This window comes from Accipiter gentilis, chromosome 34, assembly GCF_929443795.1.
Source record: "Accipiter gentilis chromosome 34, bAccGen1.1, whole genome shotgun sequence".
In the NCBI taxonomy this organism is placed as follows: domain Eukaryota; kingdom Metazoa; phylum Chordata; class Aves; order Accipitriformes; family Accipitridae; genus Astur; species Astur gentilis.
Window position 1 is genome coordinate 10,024,185 of NC_064913.1, and position 22,390 is coordinate 10,046,574.

The 22,390-nt window shown below is 36.4% G+C and overlaps 1 protein-coding gene across 4 annotated transcripts in view; it reads right to left on the reverse strand.

The window, feature by feature from the left end:
• Positions 1-22,390, reverse strand: part of MGAT4C (MGAT4 family member C) — a 402,472-nt gene that overhangs the window by 146,426 nt on the left and 233,656 nt on the right. The window contains exon 1 of one of the 4 annotated variants that reach the window (XM_049792436.1): positions 3,479-3,538. The exons of 2 other annotated variants lie outside the window; for them this stretch is intronic. The gene's annotated coding sequence lies outside the window, so the exon portion shown is untranslated. Of the gene's footprint in view, positions 1-3,078; positions 3,132-3,478; positions 3,539-22,390 lie in introns of those variants that run through there. One more of the 4 variants, XM_049792435.1, reaches the window with a different exon arrangement.

The following is a 22,390-nucleotide window of genomic DNA, read 5'->3' on the forward strand; positions in this document are numbered from 1 at the left end:
AAAATCATAACTATGTAGGTGAAAAGGATATTTTTTTTTTTTTGCTTGTGTAATGGAATATAAGGAGAGATAAGGGAACGGAATAGACTCTTCAGTCTCTTTCTCTGGCACCCTTATGCATAAAGAACCTCAGTGATGGACAAGGAAGATGGTTGCAGCACAAGGTTTTGGCTGTTTTTATAATTTGGAAGTTCCTAGAGGAGCCTCCTTGTAATCTATCCTAGATAAACCAAAAACCTGCCCCTTGGATGAAAGCTTGGAGTATGAAGGAACTCCTCTGTCTCCTGCACTTATTGTAAACAGCATACAGAAGAGAATGTGCTATTGCAACCCTACTTTAATTTGTATTTTCTAAGGATCATTCCCCTTTGCGAGTTATAGAGGAAGAAGAATAACTTTTTAGTTCATGTTTTTACTACTGGTGATATGGATACTTTTTTCAGCAATCGATGTAATTATCATATTTCTGCTTAGCTGACACCTTTACTTTAAGAAATATTAAATGCATTGAACTTTCATTTTAAAAAATCCCCTTATGTCACTTCACTCAAAATTATCTGACAAGAGAAGTGAGTACCTTGTGTAGGAGGAATGATTCAAATCTTCATTGAAAGGGTTGTTACCTGATGTCATTGTGAAAATGTATGAGTTGCCTCATTCACAGAAAATCAGACAAACAAAATGAGCTGTTCTTACAATCAAGCAACCTAATGCTAATTCTTCCTTTAATATCGTGGGCCATTGATGGAATATGGACTTCACAGAGCATGCTTTGTGGACATAATCAGCTATTCAAGCACCAGACAAGAAGGACTCTTTCCCAGACCAATGGTCAATTTGCTATGCAGTCCCTGCGCTAGCATTATCATCGTTATCTTTATTATTTTAAAGAAAAAACAAAGGTTGCAACACTGTATGTATCCAAGAAATATGGTTTTCTTCAATTTTTTAAGCTAAAGTTAGTTTCTGATTGAAAGTAGGCAAAAAACCCCCACCCATATTTTTCCTGTAAAATGGTCTTCTGGAAATTATTTCTCTTCCTTTTGAAAGATTAAACTAAACTAGAAAGTCTCATTTCCTGTAAGAAGTTGATTGCTATCTGTTTGGATTATCATATCATTAAGTTGCCTTGGCTTGCCTAGGTCCATGATTGCTATCTAATAAAGCAACGTATATTAGTACTTAAAAGGACTCATATATTAAAAACAGTCTTTGAATGCTTTGGATCAGAACATTGTGAGTGTGTAGGAAATCAGCATTAAATCTCTGTTATATCCATCATCCTGTATTTCGGCAGAAATAACAGATAATGTGTTCATATGTGAATTTTGGCTAAACTGAGTAGGAACAGAAATATAGTGAGATCTGACATGAAGCCTAGTAATGAAGCATTGATAAATGACATGGACCTATGCAGTGAGTAGATATGTAAAACTGAGGGAGAGGTTCAAATACTTTTACTTTTTAATTAAAGAAAATAAATCTAAAGGCATAGCTGCAAGGTTGGCATAAGATAGATTTTGATTAATTTCAATAACGATCTAAGCAAGAAAGGTAAGCGTCAAATACTCGTCTCCCTTATAGGCCACGGTCATCTCACCTTTGAACTGGAATATCTGCCTTTTGCTAGCAAAGAGGCAACAAACCATACTGAAGGTTTCACCGTAACAAAAATACGCTGTTCGAACCCCATCCATATTATAGATATGGCATTTAATAGACGCTTGGGATTGTTTGGGCACATTAATGTCCAGAGCTGAATTAACAATGGTAAATACCAGGAGCAGCATAGAGAGGACTGGACTAGTAAAAAGTACAAAAGTACAATACAGCTGAGAAACCCTACTGTCTTAAGTGGTGTTTGAGCTGAAAATAACTATTGTTCATCTGATAGTGATTTAGAGCAGACCTACTCATAGCTAGATTGAATGACAATATATCTCAATTTTACAAGCACTTGTAATACTCACTGCATATATCATTATTTAAAACTTTGCATTGTGTAGTCACGGATTACTGAAATAAACGCAGAGAGTTCTTAAGTGGCCTAGGTATTTAGTGAATTCTAATCACTACAAAATAAATGTCATCAAGCTTTTAAATTAGCTGGCGCCTGATATTTATTATTTCCTATTAGGTACACTACTTGACTAGTTAAACCGGTTATTGGATTCTTCATACAGTAGCCCCTGAACTCCCTCAGTCAATTAAATCCTTTATTGCATCTGATTTGTCATTGTCAGCGTCACTTCTAATCTCTTAAATCCACGCCGGTTCAGAAGCTTTAAATGTACTTATTCTGTTGCAAAATTAGGAAGTTACGCGGAGAGAATCCTTCTCCTCTCCCTCCTCCCTGTGTGCAAACCACAAAGCTGTTAACGATGTAAAAGACAGAAACACTTCTTCTTCAGCCTCTCTGTGCACATAGACTCATACAGCTGCAGAAGGAGACATTTTTTAATATGAGCCACAGAACGTAAAGGGGGAAACCACACAAACAAACAGAAAACCTACAGCGGGTGGTTCGCTACCGGCATATTGCACACTGAAGACTTGCAATCTTTGACTCAGTTTCTTATCACTTTAAATTATGGAAATGAGCAGAACGAAGTGACTGTCACTAATTCCAGCACGGGAAACTCGAACATCTTGGTATTAATCTTCACGGGTTTTGATTTCTATCTGCGCAAGTCTCCCTGAACATTTTTCAAAGTTGGTACAACATTACATTCCCTCTCCTTACATCTCCCCGTGTCTTTGTTCGTCAGCGAAAGCTGGATTTCAAGGGGGAAACGCAGGTGTTCAAGGAAGGAAACCCGCAGGTATTAAACTGCTGTTCCGTGCGACGGTCTGTCAGCCTAATGACTCTCCGGTTCACCTGCAGAGCCGCACGAACGTGCAGGCTCTCCACTTCCATACGGTGGAGTAGAGTTTGGCAGCCGCCGACTCGCGTGTTCCCTTTAACGCTCCCTCTCTACGGGCTCTCCCTCCTGCCCCCGAAAGCCGCTCCTTCCATATTCCAGCCGCGTAAGCCTCCGAACCGCCAGAGCAACCCTCCTCGCAGGTCAGGCGCCTCACCTGTACCGGCACCGCGAAGGTAAAGCAGCCCCGACTCTTACCACACCCGGGGGAAACCGCTCGTGGCTTCGCCTCGATCCGGCGGCGCGCTGGGAGAGCGGCGGGGGCCGACAGCGGGTCCCGGGGCCTCGCAGCGAGGGGCCGAGCCGCGGCTCCGGGGGCAGCGCCGCCCGCGCACCCCCGGCCCGGCGGCGGCTGGGACCCTGCCCCGGCGGCGGCGGCGGCGGCGGGGACCCTGCCCCGGCCCGGCGGCTGGGACCCTGCCCCGGCGGCGGCGGCGGCGGCTGGGACCTGCCCCGGCGGCGGCGGCGGGGACCGGTGCCCCGGCCGGGCTCCGGCGCGGGGGCCCCCGCCGATGTCAGAGCCGTCCGGCGGGCGGGCTCGCGTTGGCTTCGCTCACCTGGAATCGCGCCTTAACCCTAAACTGCCAGCCGCGGATTGAGACCTGCCCCTCTAACCGTGACACCCGCACCGACGGGCACACGCGGTTCGGTTGGGGCTGGGTTTTGGGTGGGTTGGTTTTTTTTTTCCCTTTCTTCGCCCACCCCTTTCTTTCCTTTTTTTTTTTTTTTTTTTTTTTTTTTCTCTCGGTGGAAACAAGACTGTACGATAAGCTCCTGCTCTGGGGACCAGGAGTGGCAGGTGCTTGTTGCTTAGCCATCGAATGTAGCAATTAAAAAAATCCTAAACCCTAATTTGCCTACATTATTAAGCAAGACCCTCAGGTAACTGCATGCTCATCATCTGTTTACTGAATGACAGTAGTCATCAAAATATTGAACAGAAGAGGCATTAAAGGAAAGGTTAATGCATGCAGCACCTGAAGAACCACTTTCTTCCACGATTTTGCCTTGCCTCCTCGTCAGGCACGAGATTCATAAAGGTACACGGCGGAAAAAGGGTGTAAATTCAAGAACATTGCACTGTTCAATGTCAGGTTGATTATTGTGTCTCTTTAGGTATTTAAAACTAACAGCCAAAGTAAAGAGATGCACAAATGTACATGCACGCTTACTCTCTGAATGCTAAGTAGCAGCCCAGACATTCTGCAGTAAATGAGGCATGAAACACACTGCCAAATGTGTGATGTCCTAAATATAGTGGCACTAAGTATTTTGCTATATTACAGGCGATATCATAAATCACGTGAACTTTTAAATGAGTCCAAAGCAGTGCTTAAAGGATTGCTTTTTCCATAAATGAATTTTTCCATCTCTCCGCTTTAGTGACAAAAGTCCTACTGCTCTATGGAAAAATGTAAAAAAGCTTATCTAGCAGGCATTGTTTTGGTATCTTTTGTTCTGCATCAACTTTTTTTTTTCATCCATGGAAACAGGTTTTTTCTTTCAGTGGATAGGAACCTGATTCAGTATTTATTTACAGTAAATTATATACCACGCTAGTTTATTTATCGTCTATGACAAAAAAAAAAAAAAAAAAAAGTATTATTTTTTAAAATTGTCTTACTCGGTTTGTTCTCCGGAGAAGAAAGCAAAACCAAAGAACCAACCACACCAAGCCAAACAAATAGGGGAAAAAAAAAAAAAAAAAAAAAATCAAACACAGTTTAGCTTAATGTATAAGACATGAAACATAAGATTTCTAGAATAAACTTGATAAACAGCTCTGCCATTTCCTTGTTGTTCTTTCACAAAGTTATACAGACTTAGGAGATTAAATTCTGGGGACTTAATAAACAGCAGTTCTGTGTGGGGATCTAGAGGCTAACCTATTAGTCAAAACGTACTTTAGGCCAAAATGAAAGCCTCTGTTCATTTATTTCTGCTCAGAAAACATGGGACTTCAGATGGAAATTTATATAAAAAAAGATTCATTGCCATGCAAAGTGACAAAACTGAATTACAGATCAGAAAAGATGAATTTGGACAATGGGAATGCCGGCTTTGCTTTTGTACGATTAATGATAAAGGTAAGACATAGTAATTGCTAAGAAGATATGAGTCATGAGTAAAAGAATTATTGATGAGAGAAAATATGCTTAGATGTATCATATGTACAAGTTCTATTCTCCTGAATATTTAGTGCTATAAATAGTCTAGACCAAACAGACACATTGTTGACAAAATTCGATTACACGGGTTGATTAGGCCTGAAAAATACCCTGATTTCCCATATCTAGTTAATCTTGCCATGATGAATTAAAGTTCTACACGTTATTTTTTTTTATTTTTACATAGACTACACTTTATTCTTTAACAGAGCATATCACTCACAGATGACCTGCTAGACAGTCTTTAATGGTAGAGTGCTGTACTCTTACAAAGTCTTCAGCGTTCATAAAGTATGTTATCTATGGTGATAATACAAAGCTTATGCTTTATGAACGAAGCAGTAACTTATATTAGTAGAAAATTCACTTAGAAAGGGTAGTATGAAGGCTAATTTGGAATTTTAGTGAAGAATATTTCTTAGTAAATGGCCTGTAAATTTTGACATGTTTTCTTTACAAGAAAAGTCTTTTTTTCTGCAGTAATATATGATAACTGGATGTTTTGAAAGGGAGTGACTTATGAATATTAGTGATGTATTATCAGTTTGTACATGCTCCTTGTTTTAAGAACAAAAATTATCTGTCACCAGTGTTTTTACAAACATGGATGGCTTTGGAGATTCAAGCTGAGCAAAGGTAACAGCTGTAGGTAACAGAGCAGTTCCACGATCCTAATCAAGTCACACAGCATTTTTCACACTTCCACATGCTGTCACACACGGGTTATAACCAGTTTGAAATTAGTATTATTTGTATTACAAACAGAAAAAAATGTTGATAGGATTTAAATCATACCTTTTACATATGCAGTAATAGCAAGCCAATTCAACAAAAAAAGTCATAAGGCCATTTCTTTAAATGAAAAATCATTTAAATAAAATAAACACAGAATAGGTTACAAGGGCTCAAAGAAGCATGTACATGACTGTGTGTGAAATCCAGGAACTCACAATTCATATATTCCTATCATTGTGTCATAAGTCTGAAGAGACTATCTGAAGAGACTAGCTTGTTAACTCTCACGCCTGGCACGGACAACGAGGGTACTGCTGCTGGTGATATTTTTTGGCATCATAGTTTCAAATACAAATCCCATGGAAAAAGAAAGAAGGTAAGAACAAGAGAATGAAAGAGAAGTGACCAACAATTTTCAGTAACTAACTGTATAAATTCTTTCTATAACATAATATTAACTGATACATGAATAATGCTGAAGAATCTAACAAGAGTGGATATTTTAGTTCTCAAGCAAAGTGAAACTCAGGTTTATTAGTATATATTTCCCATGAGTTGAAATCATTACTGCATTTAATTGCTTGACAATTATTTCTGTCACATCAATTTAATGGTTAAACCAATTATTTATATTACAAAACATAGCTCTGCACCAGACACTAATTGAAAAACACAAGCGGTTCTTCAGTGTTGCTTAACCTATACATTATTAATATTGGAAGGGCTAGGTCTAAAGATTTGGGGGAAAATTAGAACTCAGTCAGGTGATAAGAGGTTTTAGAGATTGAATGTGCAAGCTCAAAATTACAGCTCTCATAATCCTGTATATGAGCTGAATGCCAAGTCAGGTAGACCTGGTAACTATTATAAGCATTTTTTCCTTCTACATTCTGGCAACATGAGCCACCTGCTCTTAGGATGTCTTCATCCACAAGATGGCAGCTCTGTTTGCATCGTCACTACTTCTTGCAATATTCAACTTGAAAATCCTAACACAGTAATTTTTTTTTTTCATTTTATAGCAGATATGCTTTTCTATCTCATGAAGAATTTTTTAAAAATCCCCAAATAAGCCCAATAGTTAAGCATTAATTAACCACAATGTTGAGGTAAAACTTGCCAAATTTTTGCTGAAGGTTGGCAGATCATAAGAAGAATTTTTAACTGCACAAACACTTTATTTTAAGAGTTTTGAAAGAAATCTTTGTTCAGATCCATGTTTCCCATGCTTCAACTTCTAGGCCATCAAACCCAGCATAGCCTTTTACAGATTCAATTTAAAGAGTATAAAAAGTTCTACTGATAGTAAAGGAAATGCTTATATGCCTAAATGTAAACTTAGGTTAATAGGTTTCCTCTATAGATAATGATATCTTTTATTTTGTTTAATGCCTAAACTCATCAAGAATGCTTATTTATGTTATTAATATCTAATAGATAACTTTATTTCTAAGGTAAAAAATGCTGAGACATTTATAAGTAGGATCAACCACATACAATGAGTAACTGTGCCTTGTAAAATTAATAAAATACAAAGAAACACAAGTAACAGGCTCTAGTTCTTTTCAAGGGGATCATTCACAGCTGAAATGTTTAGCAAGAGTCTTAATTCCAGATTTGGGCCAAAGGTGTACAATAAATGAAAGTATTTTCTTTGTCAATGAAAGCCAGTAAATTAAAATGAAGCTTTAATAAAACAATGCATAATTTAACATGGAAATAGTTTGCCCATGGGATGGCCGTTTCGAAGGAATATTTTTGGCCTAGGATAACTGTCTGTGTGAAGTCTTTGATGCCACTTCTGCAGTGGAATCTCTGATCCTTCAGAGAGGGGTAAGGAACTCTGAGTTACCTAACATTTACCATTGACCAAGACCCTTCGCACACATCATTATAAATCAGTGGATGGGATTTTGTAGACCGTAATAAATGCAAAAAAGATTGATGTGACTTAACACTTCATGAAAAAAGAGATAAACTGTTCCTTAAGTAGTGTGGGGCAGAAGTGCATATGTGAATGGTTATCATGGATCAGCTAATGGGCAGTAACTTGTTAACAAGTCAGCAAGGCAGTGATTCACAGCTTAGGGTCACGTACCTGCTCTCACAGCATTTTACATAACGGAAAGTACGATTTGGGAATTTGACATTCCAGAGGACAAGAGCATGGTTGGTAACCTAGGTCACATCACCATTGACTAAGTTGAGATGTGCAGCAAAAGAGAAGTAGACAAAAAGGGTCTAAAGAAAAAAAGGTGATATGATAGAAGGTAATTTGAGGTGGTTTAGACTTCTGTGAAGAAAGGGCAAGCTGCCCAATGCATGACATGAGCCTGAACTCAAGTTATCTCAGAGCAGATGATTCACTACAAATTACAATCCAGCAGTGACTTGTTCATATAGCCACGCTGCAACAGCACACCACTGGTCTTGTCGGAGAATTGTCGTAACAGAAGTGCTGGTCTTTCGTCAGAGAATGTCAAAATACATTAATATCATGAAGTTACATTTCCATTCCATAAACTAAGCTGTGAAAAGTATCTTGGGAGAAAAGGGCTTCAAGTTTTCTCTGTGTGCATGTGTGCGTGGAGTCCTACATCAGGGTTTCCTAACAGCGAACAAAATGACTGTTGTATTCTGGTCTACCATGTGAGGGTCTATTTTACTACACTTTTTTAAAAATAAGCAATTTCATATGGATTAGAATGTTTCAGTAAAGGCACCTGGACTGAGAATTTGCAACATTCTTAATAAAACATACATGCAAAGGTTAACTTTTTGCAACAGTGAAGATAAGAATTTGCAGATGAAATTTAAAGTTAAGATAATCTTTTCAAAAAAAGTCTACACAGTTTAGGAGGCTAAATGACTTTTTCGCAAGTGACTTCAGCATTAAGTTGTGTATATCTAAGACTTAGCTTTCCTATTGCCTAAGTTCAGAGACTGCTGAGCTAGCTGCGAATGCACCAGAATCTTCTTACAGGACGGGTGGAACCATGAAGGTGTACTCATTGGCCCTCAGACCTACCGCAGAGAGCAAGTGGAGTGCCTGTCCTGTACGCTCAGTTAAGAGCAATACCATGTTTGTTCAAAACAGAGCCTGGTTGAGCTGCTGTTGCAAATCAGGAACGGTGTCAGCTGACTGACCTTCATTTGAGCATGACACAGACATCATCCGGAAAGATTAAAAAAGAGGATGAAGACAATTGGAATATGAAAATATCTTCTACTTCTCTGATGATCACGTTACTGCAGTACTTCAGCTAAAAAGCTCTGCTCATAAGCATCTCCATTTTGAATGGCTACAATTTTTCCATAACTGGAACCTTCAGAGAACTATTTTACAGGTTCTGATTCCAGAGTTAGATAGTATTCATATACAAACTCTGAAGAAACTTCATTATTTGATCTCAGAGAAAAAAATTGCTAAGAAAAAAATGGTAAGGACTTAGTCACACGGTTTCTGCATAAAGTAGGGACCAAATAGTCTTTTCATACTTTTGCAAATCATCCCTTAAGCATCTAGCTTCCATAATTGCTTTGGAAATTCTTTATTTACTGGTCAGTTGTGTTTTGACTAATAAATGACTTCATTATTGACTCCTATATAAGCCATTTAAAGTTTAAAAGTTAAAATGTGATTTGGTCAGTACAAACGTAGGAGAAAAGTCTCACAATCATTTCACATGCAGGAGTCAGAACATATCCTAAATTAAAAAATATGAACTTCACAGCCTTTTTTTCTAATTTCTGTTTCAATAACACTACCTCTGTGTGTAAGCTTCAGCCCAAACAGAAAGATGAGAAGCACTGCTGGAAGCTGTAACTGCTGCGTTACATAGCTTGCCCAAAGTAAGGCTCACAGGGGTAAAAGAATGAGCAGGACTACCTGAAAATAGTTTTTGCAATGCTTAATGTTCATTCCAACATCTTGACCTATAAGATAGTTTACCACCCTGGAGCAGCATTTGCAACACTACTACATTGAAGAGAGCTCCATTAACATTCAAATCAGTAGGCAAAGAACAATTTTTGTTGGTCCAAGTCTGAAATATTGGTCTTTGAGAACACCTCTCATGATTACTACAAAATATGATACAAGCACCCTTAACTCATGTTTTCCATTGTTGGGTGTGCCAAATGCAAATTTACAGGGGATGCCAAAGGTACCAGATATCAGTGCCAACCTGTGAAGGACACACATTACAAAATAAATGTATCACACTATATTAGTGGCCACACAGCTGTACAACCCTTCATTCACACGGGGATTAAACTTGTTCCTGAATGTCATACTAATATGAAGGGTTTTTTAGCTGTTCGGTTGAAAGTTCATCAAAAAGGCAATTATTCAGAATAAACATGTTGGCGTTTGATGTTTTATCAGGAGATTTTGAGCCAGTATAAAATGAAGAGCTTGTTTCTGCAGCTCACATGACAGTGTACAAAACCATGTCACACTAAAAAGGCAGAGGTGACTGACTGAGGTACAGCTCTGTGCTGACTGACCAAACAACCTTTCTGATGTGTTAAATGTTAAGCTAAATTTGAATTGACAAACAGCTACATTTATGTTATTTATACAGAAAAAGGTTACTTCCAAAACTATGTATAGCAATATTTAATATAGCCATCGCATTATCGAAAATGGAATACTGAAACTATAGGGGGAAAAAAAAGTACTAGGCAAGATAGTAATCTTCAGTGTTTACTGAATGCTCAGGGAGTAATAAAATCAAGACAAAGACCTTGCGAAGGATAACCTATTAAGTGACTTAGTCTTGAAGACACTATCTTCATACTGACATTGTTTTGAGAACCTGACGTGGAAAAGACAGCTTGCTGTCAGAGGTCTCTGCTAGTGGCTGGACAGACGGATTTTAAAATTACAATGAATTACTGTTATATTTATATTAATACACAAAGTTATATATGGTGTATGATACATATAGTATGTCATAAAATATATTCAGGCATATTTAAAAGTGCATTTTCCGAAGGTAGCAGTTAAAAGAAAATAACAAAAAATATTATTAATAGAAGTATTCAATTCTGTTCAATAACATTAATTCCAGAGGGTATTAGTAGTGATAGGACAGGGAGTAATAATTTTAAACTAAAATACAGAAGATTTAGATTGGATATAAGGAAGAAATGCTTTACTATGAGGGTGGTGAGACACTGGAACATGTTTCCCAGAGAAGTTGTGGATGCCCCATCATTGGAAGTGTTCAAAGTCAGGCTGGATGGGTCTTGGAGCAACCTGGTCTAGTGACAGGTGTCCCTGCCCATGGCAGGGCGGTTGGACTAGATGATCTTTGAAGGTCCCTTCCAACCCAAACCATTCTCTAATTCTATGACAAAATTCTCCACTGGTACAGATAACATTTTGAATGTTATAATACTGAGATGCAATTTGTTTATACTTCTAAAGAGTTAACTTCTTTAGAATTAATATTCAGTAAAGTACATATACAGCTTCACATAGTTTGAAAACTATATACAAGACACAACACTAACCATTACTTTATTAAGCACAGTCTATTAAAATGATAACATCTTAGGTTTTCGAATGGTTGCAGTAATTAAAGCTGGTTGAACCATTCTGCACAAGATAAAGAGTCAGCTGAATTTTTGGGGGAATTTTCAATTAGCCTACTAGATTAAATCTGTCTTGGTTTAAATCTGTCTGGATGATTTAAAATGGTAATGCTTTGCTATACATGGGATTCAGTTTTAGATTAACACTCACAAATCCAAGAGTCTACATGTGAGCTACTATCTTATCTCACTTCCTAATCAAGGCAGAGCTAATCAATGCAATCACTGGAGACTAGAAATAAGTTCAACTCACTTTAAACTAGGTATCTATGGAGAGACACAGTTGTCTAAATACGGGAATTTTTTAATGTTATTTGAGATGGCCAAGGGTACCTGAAACATCAACATGTCAATGTAGCTGAAGACTCCTTTCTGAGAAGTGACAGGCGGACTCAGGAGTTCCAGGAGACCTGCACCCTCCTTGCCCAAGGTCTGCAGGCCAGGCAGGTTGCCCAAAGCATCACAGACAGCAGAACACTTCTGTGAGTAAGTCCTTTAGGGATTCTTCAGACCAGTGGGAAAACTTCAGCTGTTTAAATATAGGCACCTATATTTGATGCTTGCTATTTGAGATCCATCTGACCCAGGCCCAGAGGGCAGAGGTCTCCACTGATCTTACGACTTATCCACCGTCCCTTTGCAGATGTCTCCCATACACTAGGCCATCATCTCAAGCAGCACTGGATATTTCGGCAATTGATCTGAATCCTGTTACTGAGGTGACATAGCACCTTTTCAATGTTACCCGGGATTACTTGTTTCTTAGATGTAACTTCCTAAAATAAGCACTTACATCCTTTAGTCCATCCTTATACTGTAAGCAGAAATCTTGTTCCCTCCACAATATATAACTCAATACATAATTTCCACTCATGATCCATTCCAAACACAGAGTGAAACAATGTAATTATGTGATGAACCTCATCTAAGTAAGTGAGCCTTAACCGTATTGCGAGGGACCCCAGATTTTGTCTGATGTTCCAAAAATAAGGAACTTAAACATGGGCCATCCTTCAACAGTATCTATATTACACTGTTGGAAAAATAGTCCAGGGAAACCAGCTCTAACAAACAACAGGACTGTGAACTATAGTCCCTATAAGGATTTGCAGTAGGAAAATACAGCCTCGGCATTGTTTTTTTGAATTTACTGAAAATGTAATATTATTAGTCAGCTCAATAGAATGAATCATTTCATTCAGCAGACTGGCAGAGGGAATGAAGGAGGTAAATATCAGCACACTTTTTTACACTGTCTGGATCTGTTACTTTATGTGCTACTATCCTATATGCCACCTAACTCAAAAGCAATTTAAAAAAAAATCCTTTGTAAAGAATGTACATTTTACTTTTCACTTTTGACACATACTTGAAAACTAAACTCTGAACTAAAATAATCCCAGTCATTGTAATTCTAGAGAGCGTGAGCATAAATTGCATATAGATCTTGAACTTGTACATGAAGCACAGGAAGAATGGTAATCAATAAAAAGTTTTATTGTCTCAATATTACCTAAGATACACCAAGGGAGAAAAAAAAAAAGAAGTATATAGCTATTTTCATCAGCAGGATTGTGAGAGTACGTGTGCTTTCTGAAGTGGGACTTCTCCATAATGTGTTTACTTTTCAGCTGCGAGTGTTTGAGGCTGAGATTGTGATATATCTATATTTCATTTTCGTGAAACAAACATTAATATATATTTTTATTTGCTGAAGCAGACATTGGGACATCTAGAGCAGAGCTTTGTTGATTCATTCTGAAAAAAAATTGAAGTTCAATGTCCTCAAAAGAAAAATCTGTGAGAAATACTAACATGACAACATAGGAGTTGCATCCTATGCTGGACCTTTGCCATAGGTTTTTATCTCATGTTGCTTATTTCTGAAAGCCACATCAAGAAGTTATTTTTGTACATTAGTATTATTATCACAGTATCTCACTGCAGTTGTAAATTTGTAACACTTTAATTGGTTCTATGAAATTATATAATCCACTACTTTAATATTTTTTTCTACTGTGTTCCTCTTGCTTGTAATTAGTTTTTTTGTAATAGCTTTTTGTTTGTTTGTTTAAAGCATATCTTTCTTGGACACAAAAAATTTTATACAGTCCTATACACATTGCTCGGTAAGTGAATTTTCTACTCTTCAGGGAAATGATATCTTACATTTGGTAGTTATGCCGCGGTGACACACACTTTGTTCCTATTTAACCAACACAACTGAAGAGAAGCTTGAAATTATCTGGACACAGACCACTGTATTGTCATTGACTGTGATGACTTCAGATGCAGATGCTCTCCCGCTCCATATTTACTAGGCTTTTTTCCCCTACACTGCTAAAATAAAATGTAGACTCACCTTTTCCTCTTTACCTTGCTTTAATCTAAATAAATTCCCAAAGGGATTCTAAAGTCTACCTTATGATATAACCTTACCTTGGCTTCAGTTAATAATTAGTCACTTTTTAAATTTTCTGCCTTACTTTAAGTTACAAAATTAAATAAATACTATCTATTCTGAGTTTCCTTATTGAAATTAATGACCCATATATTCTATTTCATCTGCTCTAGATGAAATTAATAAAGTCTGAATCCTATTTTATCTTTTCTTTTCTGAAATTAATAACCTGTGTGACCTGTGTTATCTTTCTTTGACTTAAAAAAGTAATCTTCATGTCTATTTTTTCTTTCTGTGTCCTGAATTGCTGAACCCAGCTTTGTCTCCTTCAATAAAATTAACAGTTTCCCTAAAACAGTTTATCTTCATTTTTATTTAAATTAGAGAATTCATTATTACAATTTCCTTGTCATAATTCCTTGGTTTCAGTGAAGGTCTAAACCAATAACCTGCTAAGAAACATATTACTTTAAACAGTTAATTTGCTCTCTAACACATTAGTATGTAGTTTCTTCCACCTCAGTGTCCCTTTCCCATCCCATATGTCTTTGCAGTTTTTAATCATTTTATATTTTCTTTGTATTTTTGCCATTTTTTTTCTGTTTTGTCTCAGTAAGGTTTACCCTGAGCCTCTAGCTACGCAGTTTTCCTCCCACATGCTCTCCGTGCACAATCAAATTTGCAATGTGGCTGTAATTCATCCCTGTGGCAAAAGGTAAGAACAAAGTCTATGAATCACCTAAGTCCGACTGAAGCCTTTAAATAGACTTTATATTATCACTGTGCATACAAATGAGTTTTGTCATTATAGAGTTTCCCCAGTTTATTTGTGTGCAACTCTTAGATATGTACAGTCCAACAGAAGCCCCCTGCAGAAAAAAAAACCACCATAAAACAACCAAACCCATCTGACTTTTATGAACTTCCAAAGTTGATATAAATGATTTGTCTTAAAAAAAAAATAAATCTTCACAATACTTGGCAGTATCCTTATTGACAAGACTGCTTTTTGTTTTTTTTTTCATGTATTCATTTGGCATGAATTATTAACAAGAACTAAATTTAGCAGTTAAAATAGCTTTTGTGGATACACTGAAAACTGCAGGTGAATTCTAAGTCTATTGTATGAGCTGGTGGAAATGTTTACTTACTTCATATTTCAGACCTCTGAGATACCATTTGGGACCTTTGGCCAACCTCTAGCCCTAAGGACTCTTTGCCAATCCTTTTGTCAGTTGCCATGTGATCCCTGTTTGTAAGATATCCTCCTAAAATTGGTAGAAAATGTCATTGCTGGCATGACAGAAAACTAAACTGTGATTAAGATGGCTCCTGACTAGAAAAGAATAGAAAATCCTACATGGTAAATGGATATTGTGAAAAAGTTAGAAAGAAGCCCTACCAAATGAAGGCCTGGTCCTAAATCTATTAAACTATTGGAAAAATTCCCAATGATTTTATTGAGCTTTGCTTCAAGGTGATAAAGAACACGTAATCAATAACAAACTGTCAGTTATTATCTTCAAGTTACGTGAGGCTGGATCTTCAGCAGATTTAAACTGGTGCAGCTCTATTTGTTTAAATTCAGTTTTGTCTTTGCAGATCAAATCAGACTGTGTCAGATTTTAGTTTAAAGCTTTCACAGCTTACCAAAACATCTCTTATGAGTGAAATGTCCCTGTAGGTTTATTTAAGGTCATTTAGAAGAAATATGAAAGATGGATAAAACATTTCTAAATTTTTTGATCATTAAAAGTATTTTAATGAAATTACGCTGTTCATTAAGAAAAGTTCTTCAGAAAGAAATCAGGGAGGATAACTACTTTTAATTACAACACCTTTCTAGTCTGAATAATTTAACTACAGAGTATTTTGCCTGCAATGTGTTACAATGGGTCATTGATGCTGCCTGTGATCCCTTGTTCTCTCACGCAGCTCTTTCAAACCCCTCGCCCTCATTCCCCTTCTATATTATTCACCACCTTGAAGCGCTAGTTAAAGACACTCATAACATAGCAATGATTATGCTTCAAAAACTTAAAAAGAAAGGATTCCTACACGATATTTTCTTCTTTCCTGTTACAAAATACTGTTTTGGACTTGGAACTGGCCATGGTTCATATTCAAAGAAATGTCCATCAAGATTATACATATTCAAGGATTATATTCTCTGGGCATACTGCCTCTCCATGACAAGTAATTTTTTTCAGCTGCTTTCAGGAACCCCACTCCCAGACACGCAGGAAAACAGTAATACACTGTGATGGTCAGGACTGAACAATGCTGATACCGACACCGGAAACGTGTTCCAGCTCTGAGTAACCTTTAAAATGAAAAACATCTTCCTTGCAGTCCCCTATTGGTTAAGCAGAATGACTATTTACTCAGAGATGACTGCACATGAGGAGAGATGTTATTGCTTAGATAGGGTCTCTCAGTAAAGAGATGAAAATGCTGTCATTTTTTGAATAAATAATTTGAAACATTTAAGAGAGTGTTGCTTGGTGGTTTGTTTTTTTTTTTAATTCCTTGAGCCAAATTTCAGCTTCTTTCTCACTCAGAATGAAAACAATTTGCATGACTGAAAAGAGAAATCAGAACATTCATTTCCTTCAAAAATTCTCTTAGAATATATATGCTATTTTCCCACAAATATAATTTCATGCAGTGCGTTTTTCAGATAGACAGCACTGAGGGACAGCTGCTGAGAGGAAACATATTCATTTTCCATTGTAAAACCTGATTTTAGATCTAGCTAGAGCATATTTCTCTTAGTTATGTCAAGTCCTCCTCGACTTGTTAGCCTCCGTGTAGCTGCAGGGAAGGCAAATGTTGAAAATTCACAGTGAACTTTCTTTAAGCACAAGCCAAACCCGAGAAAATAAATTTTCTAATAAAAAGAGGTCATTTCTACCTTCCCAGTTTAAAAAAAAAAATAAAAAATTACCTCCATCAGTCTCTTTTTGTTCTCAGAAGAGCTAAGTAAGTCTTAGAGATGCGATTATAAGAGACTACCTAGAAATAATTAATAATAAGGTCTGTAGAAACTGTCATATGTACATATGATGCCCTTAAATTAATAGAGGTTTACATTGCCTACATTGTTTTCCACAAAGAGTGCTGTTCCATTCTATTTGACCTTAATTAGTATAATTGATAGTAGTTTTAGAGCTGCACAACATTTTAATCATGTAGTTACAGCTTTCACGACAGAAGAAAAATGAAGTAGCAGCTGGGAGTTATCTATTAATAGTGAGGGAACAGAAAGGAAAAGGAAAGACTCTTCTCTTCCAGGACTTCAGGGCTTTTATGGCGTTAGTAATGAATGACTAATGTATTATAAGAGGAGCACGCTGATCTCCAAGGATGTAATGAAGGGCAGCAGGAGGTAGGATCAATGTGAGTTAGAAATTTGATATCATTAGGAAATCATGTGGCTACAAGAGTATATGGATAGGCCAGAAAAAATATCAAAGCTTGAGAATATAAACCATGTGTATGCATGCATGTATGAATGGGATTACCTGGGCATGTGTGTTAGGTGTTCAGACTCTGACATACACAGTACTTTAAAGTTTCCTGGAAAAAAGTTTCCTGACCAGGGCTACCGCAGGTCATGAGGTTCAAGTAAGAATGGCAGGACAATCAAAATTTATTTGGATATACAATTATTTGGAATGGATCTGAAAGAAGCCAGGGTACAATGAAAAAAGAATAAACAAAAGACCTTCTAAGCTGTGAGCAAAACATCCTAAATAAGTAAACTTGTTCATTAGCTTCAGTTGGTAATTCTTGAAGGTTTCTCCTATCATTGTTAATGACACTCAGAGTTTCTGATGTTGGGAAGCTTTACAAGAAAAGAAAACTTGTTCTACTGTCTCTTTCTCACAGATCTAGTTAAAAAAACCCTGACAAAACAAACCAAAAAAAACCCTTTACCAGTGGCACTTACTGCATACCATACTGGGAGAAAGAAGCATGTCAAAGTAACCTTAGTTTAAGTCTGTATTGCACTAAGCTCCTCAGTGGCATGACAGTTTGGCACATTACTTTTGTAAAAATTACAGTCTAAGATGAATTCATTGATAAATTCTGATTATATTTTGTATCTAACAATTCTTATTTTCTTTAAAATAAAAAAGAAAAAATGAACAAAGAGTTCAAGTAACTTAAAAAATATGGCAGAGGACAGCATAACTGAAAGTGAAAGAATCTGGGGATATATATTAGTTTTTAAGTGTGCATGTACCCAGAGAAGAACTGTGTTTACTTAAGGAAGACAAGCTTGGTCATGAAAATAAATAACATAACATAATCATACCTATTTTGAAGATCATGCCAAAAAAGCTTAACTGAGGTACTGACTGTGTGTTATTTGTAGTGCTAAAATATTTTTGCAGTTCCACTCTTTATTGTTTTTACATACACACACTGCTAGGAATATTTAACTGTCATTACATATGCGGGAACAGTCAGATGGTAAGAAAGAGAAATATTTCTAAAGACTTGTAAAACAATTTCTCATCCAGCTTTTCTTCTAGATTTGCAGAATGATTTTTGGCCTTTTTCATTTTTTTCTTTTTTACTTGTGTTTCTGCTCTCCTGTATTCTTGCACAAAGAAATGAACTTTGACAATGGGGGTTCTAAGAATTTTGCTGCCTAGGCAAAGTGAAAAATGTTCCCCCCTGCAACTATTTATACAATGAATAGTCACTAAATCTGTTGCTGTTCCAGTTAACAGTGTATTGTGGCTACATGATAGAGCCAGTTCTATTTTTAGGTCAATCAATGCAGAAAGGACATACTTTTCTTTTTCTATGTCTTTTGTCATGGCATATTTTAATCTGCTCTATAGAAAAAATATTAACCATACATTGGGGTTAATATATTAGCGTCAGTAAAAGTCAAGAAAACAGCAAAGTTAAGGATACACACCGAATTTGACCTCTAGATGTGAGAAAATATGCACAACGATTGCATTTATTACTTAACTATATAGAATTGGTAAAATATCAGATGACTTTTCCAACAATTTAAAGTACAGAGATTTGAAGCCTTGCACCACTTTTACTTTATTACTAAACATATAAACATTATTTGCATTCTGTATCTGCCTCTGTACTCACTTAACTCAGAGTTTCTTAGAAGTAGCCACACACTTCAGAAAGTTAAATCTTTTTCACTTCCAATGAAAGGGCAGTGTGCAACAAAACCCAGGGCAAGATTTTGAAATTAGTTCACAACTCTGATAAGGCACATCACCCTGATTTCATTATGATTTTTTTCTTCACAATTACATAAAAGTTGAAAAAGAATTTCCTTCTCCTTTGCCTTATAGAGCACTAACTCAGTTCAAGTACAAGTGAAAACTTCAGAGATTTACCTGAAACTTACTGTCTAAGTTTCTTGTAGATATTAAACTCAACCTATTAATCAGTCAAAAGCACAGCTTCCACTCTGTGAACAGTTATGCAGAACCCTGTTTTTTGGTTCAAAGCCTGGTTTTGATCTACAAGATTTAATAATTTATCCTCAACTGGAGAGGAATAAAGTATTCCTTTACTGGGGAAATTGTGGAAATGTCATTAGCGTCCTCAATTTAAAAAAAAAAAAAAAAAAAAAAAAACAAACAAAAAAAAAACACAAAAAAAGAACCCCCTAAAGCCCCAAACATTTTAATATATATACATTTATACCAATACCTAATCATCACCTGTAAATGTTTACACATCCATAATTACTGTAAAAAAATTTAAACAAAGACAATAACAAACAAATGGGATTTGTTGTAGAAACATGACTTTTTAAGGTTTGTCTCAAGATTTGTCGGGTTGAATAGACAGATTTCAGTACAAATGCCTAGGTTTACCAGCAGACCCAAAAGAATTTGTAGTAATTTTATAGCTTGTTTGAAATTTCTCCTATTTTAAAGATTGTTATCTTTATTCCTCTCCTCATATTTTCTTAATTTTACACTCTTCAAGAACACTATACTTTACATGATAGTGTAGCTTTCTTTGGAGGAAAATATTTTTTTTGCAGAATGAGACCAATATGATAATGCATCCAACTTTATATATGAATCCAAACAAAAACATCTAACTCCTGTTCCATTTTCATTTATTGATTTTAGTAGTGAATCACTGTTGTTACCTAATCTCAGTTATTACACTATCATTACAGCTCCATATTTCTCCAGAGTTACCTGCGATCTGTATTTAAGAGCCAAACTGTCATTCATATTGTGCCACATTGCCTTCTCCAACTGTTACTGGAGAGGGATTCTTAAGATAATGATGATGTATTTTATGAAATGTAGTACAGCCAAGTATCTAAAGCAGGGAAGGACCTCAAATGCATAACACCCTGCAATATGACAATTCCGGCCAACATCTTTCAGTAAAAAGTAAAAATTCTGGTAGCTAGAGTTAGAGAACTAGATCTAGAAATCAATACTGAAGTTGAACTAAAGTTCTGAATTTGACTGAAAATATGAGGAGGAAAATTCTGTTAAGAAACTTCAAATTATACTTTTTCAGGAAAGCTATTGAACAAATAGAATAATTATGTCCAGCATTTATTGATGAAAAATGCCACTTTTTCAAAGAAAATGTTTTATAACAAACAGTGAAACGGTCTACTTTTTCAAATGTTAAAATCCTACCAATGTCAATTAAAACATATATCACGTCTGCTGTCTTTCAGCTTAGATGCTGTTGTATTTGAACTTCTCACAGTGTAATGATTTACAAAAATGTGACCTATAATAAACACTGCAGCTCAGGTCTTCATATTGAAACTCTTCTATGCAAGTCTTGCTCTATTGATGCATTTATTTTTAAGTGTACTCTTAGAGTGAATTTTGGAAAGAAAAGCCATGCTTGAAAGTTCTGAAATTTCATGTTATTCTGATAAATATAATTGTAACTTATGTGGCCAAAAGCTGCTCTTACATAGGTCAATGAGAAATCAGGGAACTAATGTTTTTTTTGGTAAAACATATATACCATGGAATAAAACTCCAGTTAAACAATAATTTTTATTCTTGGTAATTGCTATCCTATTGTTCTCATAAATTAGTATATAATATTTTGTAAGATTACATAGTCTCAAATTCTGACATAAAAAATATTCCTTTTTGTTTATTTGACATTAACTATTAGAATCAATCCTGTTATTTAGATGATTATATTTACAAATGTTGAGGCAAACACATCCTCTTGGAGCATCAGTAGGAGATGCCCTTGCATTATTAATATCATTGCAAATCAAGAACATACTGTATAATCAGTCCAATGTACAAGTTGGTTGTGTTTGAGTAAAATAACTTTTTTACTTCTCAATTATCATACTTTGTTTGTCCCAAAAGAATGAAATATTTATTTCACATTCTTATTTTATAATCCATACGTATTCAAGAAAAGGAATGTCAGCCACTAGTGGGACTGATTTACCGAGAATTTTTACACAGTCCTTGACCTACAGAGCTTTTAGAACAAAGTTATGTTGACTTCTTGTGTGTATGAGGGATGAATATCAAGTTGGGAATGGATTAAGGAGGACCAAAATAACCTTTTCTGATACAATCCATATTTAGTAGAGGAAGGGTCAATGGTACTTAGGCAGCAGAGTTTCCAAAAGCCATCTGCCTAGAAGAAGTCATGAAAGTTTGAAATCCTGATGCGTATAGTCCTTTTTACCTGCCAGCAACACTGACCAGAAGCTAATCAGTGTGCTCCCTGACTGGCACAGCAATTGCATTTCATTCTAACATCATATGGGTGGTAAAAGGAAATCTTGATCCCTTGATCACAGAAGAGCATTGTGCTTCGTGGCTCTGTGCCATTAGGCACTAAATGTGAACTACAGGCTACATAACAACAGGCAGCAATGTAGCACGATTTTTTCCCTGTCATTTATTCTATACAGTCTCAGATACTTTATTCTACCACCAACAAACAATGTTTTGACTGAGCTCATCCAAGCATCAGAGCACCTTTATAAACAGTAAGCAAGACTATGACTCATCTCTGTATGACTAACATTTTTGTCAAAGCCATTTCACCTGATAGTAGATACAGATGTTGAAAAGAATAGGAGAAGGAATTCACCCATGTGGATTTTCATTGCAAAGCAGATCAAAGTAAAGTGTAATTTCAATTTCAATGTCAGTTGAATTTCATAAAATTTTAGACACATACATAGATACTCTTTCGCACTGCAATGTAGTGAACCAGGAGAAATACTCCAGGGGAATCACAGAATCATAAGATCATAGAATGGTTTGGGTTGGAAGGGACATTTAAAGATCATCTAGTCCAAACTCTCTGCCATGGGCAGGGATATCTTGCATTAGATCAGGTTGCTCAAAGCCCCATCCAACCTGACTTTGAACCCTTCCACCCTCATCGTAACAAAATTCTTCCATATACCAAATCTAAATCTATTCTCTTTAAGTTTAAAACTGTTGCCCCTTGTCCCGACCCTACAGACCCATATTTTTTCTATAAGCCCTCTTTAAGTATTGAAAGGCTGCAATAAGGTCTTTCTGAAGCCTGTTCTT